The following is a 4166-nucleotide window of genomic DNA, read 5'->3' on the forward strand; positions in this document are numbered from 1 at the left end:
TTTCAATGCTCCTTGCATTTACACATATAACTTTTAACACTGCCAAGCTCCTGTACTGTACACTTGTTAGTCTATGCTGCTTCTGTCATTCAGAGACACTCACTAATTCTCCATCTCCCATTCCCTGCTCTGAATTTGTCCTCAGGTACCCATCCCCCTGCCAATCTAGTTTAAACCCCACATCAACAGCACTAGCAAATCTCCCTGCGAGGATATGTGTCCCAGTCCTGTACTGGTCCCACCTTCCCTGTAATTGGTCCCAATGCCTCAGAAACCTGATGCCCTCCTTCCTATACCAGCTTTCCAGCCACGTGTTTATTCGCTCAATTCTCCTAATTCGATACTCCTGTGATTACTGCTTTAGAAGTTCTGCTTTTCAGTCTCCTTCCTAGCTCCCTAAAGTCTGCTTTCAGGTCCTCATCCCCTTTCCTACCTCAGTCATTGGTACCAGCGTGGACCACGACCTCTGCCTGATCACCCTCTCCCAGAAGAATCTCCTGCAGCCGCTCCATGACATCCTTGGCCCTGGCACCAGGAAGGCAACATATCGTCCTGGAGTCAAGTCTACAGCCATAGAAATGTCTGAGTTTCCCCTAACTAACAAATCCCCTGTTACCACCACTCTTCCCCTCTTCTTTCTCCCCTCCTGTACAGCAGAGCTGCCTGTGGTGCCACAATCTTGGCTCTGACTGCTCACCTCCATGGAACCAATGCCCTCACCGGTATCCAAAATGGAAAACTGATTGGTGAGCAGGATCCCAGGGAACTCCTGCAACACCTGCCTAGTTCTCTTGGACTGCCTGGTGCTCACCCATTTCTTTTTTACCTCCAGGATCCTGAGCTGTGGTGTGACCATCTCTCTGAACGTAGCTTTCAGCCTCACGGATGCATCACAATAACTCCAGCTGCCACTCGAGCTCTGAAACCTGGAGCACAAAGAGCTGCAGCTGGTGACACTTCCTGCACATGTGCTCATTCGGGACACTGGTAGCGTCCACAACTTCCCACATATTACAAGACACGCATTCCATACGACTAAGCTGTCCTGCCATGACTTCAATTTACTTCTCTTGTGTTAACTTTATTTTACTTTGGTTTACTTATGCAACTTAAATTTACCTAGTCTTAACTTAACTTTACTTCCCTTTGACTTGTGTTTCTTACTTAAAGGTAAGTAGCCCCTTCTTTTAAAAATAATGCATTTTTCTAATTCTCAACTGCTCTATGACACCCCCTAACAGCAGTTTCTCATCAACCAATGACTTTATGTTTCTCTTGTGATGTTAGGTTCTACTGACTTTTTTTTTATTCATCCATGGGATGTGGGCATCACTGGCTAGGCCAGCATTGATTAGCCATCCTGAATTGCCTTTGTTTAGAGGGAATTTAAGAGTCAATCACATTGCTGTAGGTCTGGAGTCACATATAGGCCAGACAGGGACAGCAGATTTCCTTCCATAAAGGGCATTAGTGAACCAGATGGGTTTTTGTGACAATCAGCAATGGTTTCATAGTCACCATCAGATTTTTAATTCCAGATTTTTATTGAATACTAATTTCACCATCTGCTGTAGTGGGATTTGAACCCAGGTCCCCAGACTATTACCCTGAGTCTTTAGATTACCAGTCCAGTGACAATACCACTATACTACCACCTCCCCCTTCATCACCTCCCCCTGCCTGTCTGTCCCAGGGTCCTCCTCTCACACTCTCCTCTAGGTGCTGCTGACTGCCTGTCATGAGGTCCTCCTCTCGCAGTTTCCTCTAGGTGCCTCTGACTGCATCACTGTGATTGATATCTGAGGGGTTAGACGAGGACCCAGTTTGCATTGTTAATTCAGTTTCTGCCCATGCTGGTGAGGAGCACTGATGCCCCACTGCATGGCCCACCTAAAAACCTTGATTGCCAGTAGCTGAGCACTTGTTTTCTCTGACTTCAATAATTGGTCATACACTGGACAACTGATTGTTGAAAATCTCAATGTACATGGTTATTAAGTTGGCGAAACAAATCTCCCTCATTTCCTCCATATAAATAAATCTTGTTAATGAACTAAAATTAACAATAAAGACAAAGAAGTTGGGAACCCAAGATAAAAATATAAGAAATGCAGTTGTTCTGATGAAGAATTAAGTTATCTTCCTCTCACAGATATATACAAAGCTGCTGTGTCTTTTCAGCATTTTCTGTATTACTGTTGAACATTATTTTGCAATATGCATGATGTTGAATCCAAATTGCTCATGGCACAGAGCTTTGCAATCTATATCTGCTGGTCTGTGTCCTTGCACTTGGCCTGCAAAACCCATTAAGAAAGGTTATACATGGGCTGTTGCCATTGGGTATTTTTAGAAGCATCTTTCACCTCAGTGTAAAGCTGTTAAGTATTCCACTCGGTTTAAAGTAGTGATGTAAGGGACGTTTGTGTACCTTATGGTGTCTGTTTGTCACATGTGGACAATTTTATTGCATTGGCGTGCTTCTACACTTTTCCCTTTGCCCTATAACTGCTACAATTGGTCAAATGAGATCCTGGTTAATCTAAAATAATGATTTGTGTTCAGGTCTTGAACCCAGCTTTCCTTTCATTATCTGGCTGGTTTTCAAGCAGTGGCTTCACTTCCTTAACACAGCATCCAAATGAGAGAATATCACAGCAGGGAAAAATCTATACATGGTTTGCCAGCAGCCAACTGAGAGAACTCAGCAATGATGCTAAATCTCTGTGACAGGTCTCAAAATGAAATGTCACTTACCCACCCAGACTTCATGGAATGATGACCTCATGCACCTAGTTATGAGCAATGAGTCTTAGCTTTCATACTTCCCTGATTCTAAGTTCAATCAGTTCTTAATCAGTCCAGATTCCTGGAAGAATTTTGTAGGGCATAAAAGATGTGTCCCAACTATAGAATCGGTACATAGCATTAGGCATTGATAGTTTTCAACTTCCAACGTGTGCAAGATTATACGTAGAAACTTAATGAAGAGAATAAATAAAATTCTGTGTGATTTTACAAGGTTGAAACTTTAAGAGAAAACAAGTAACTGAAAACTTGCTGAACACAAAGTTCACTGAATAAAAACAGACTATATTGAGTAAAACTGTGCATAAACTTCACGACCTTCATGGGTCAGAGTTTACTGTTAATATAATGGCTAGGCTAATGACACTCACCATTAGTTATTTGTAAATTGTATAGTAACTTCAGGCGAGGAGCAGATACATGGTAAAAAGTAAATACCCAAAAGTTGCTGTCCAACTTGAACTGCTCCGCTGTTAGCATCATGAAAACGGCATCTCATCCTTCACCTCCTTATTTTATGAACTTGTCGTATTTGCCTATTAATTTCCCACTATACTCACCATAGAAAGTTAAGGCTTGTCACCCAAAGCTCAAGTGTCCTTTTACAGGCATGATAAGTGCTAATGACTGTGAATCAGCCTCTCTAGCACCAAAAACCATCTATTAGAGGTGAGGAGTTTCATTCCTTCAGGTTGTGAATTTCTGGGGAGTTGTAACAATGTGAATTTTTAAAAAAAATCTTATTTCCTTTCTGTCTCTTTTTTTCTCTCTTAGTCTAGTCATTTTCTCGCTTGCTTTATTTCTTCTGCACTTGATTGACGTTGAATTTCCCCTCCTTTAATTGACCCTCATTCTCAGTCCGTCCTGTCTTTATTTCCCATCCTTAAATCTTATTGGTTAAGGGGATACCTGTAATGTAAAGGATTAATGTAAATAGACACTCTACATCATCAGCGATGTAAGATCACATGACAATAGAGTATGCTGACAGAGAGTTCTATATGAAACCTCATGCTAAGCATTATGTTCTGAAAGTGTAAAATATGGAATGCTTCACGAATTTGCATGTCATCCTTGCGCAGGGGCCATGCTAATCTTCTCGGTATCGTTCCAATTTTTAGTATATGTGCTGCCGAAGCGAGCACAATGCTAAGCATTATCCTGTACATAGTTAGAAGAATGTTTAATAATTGTTAAAGTTTACCAACAGCCTTGCCTCCAGCAGCCTTTATTGATCCTAACCAAGGACAACTGAAACTAAGGCCCACAGAATAACAGAATACCCTATTGGTTGCCCTATTTATTCAGGTCCCAGATGTTGTTTTCCTCATTAGGATATTATTAGCTCACACTTTCTG

The 4166-nt window shown here is 41.7% G+C and overlaps 1 non-coding gene across 1 annotated transcript; it reads right to left on the reverse strand.

Annotated features, from left to right (window-relative positions):
• Positions 1-3845: 3845 nt before the first annotated feature.
• Positions 3846-3953, reverse strand: LOC144679260 (U6 spliceosomal RNA). Its single transcript, XR_013576290.1, has one exon. It is a non-coding gene; the product is annotated as a U6 spliceosomal RNA (small nuclear RNA).
• Positions 3954-4166: the final 213 nt, after the last annotated feature.

This window comes from Cetorhinus maximus, chromosome 3 (genome assembly GCF_964194155.1).
Source record: "Cetorhinus maximus chromosome 3, sCetMax3.hap1.1, whole genome shotgun sequence".
Lineage (NCBI taxonomy): Eukaryota > Metazoa > Chordata > Chondrichthyes > Lamniformes > Cetorhinidae > Cetorhinus > Cetorhinus maximus.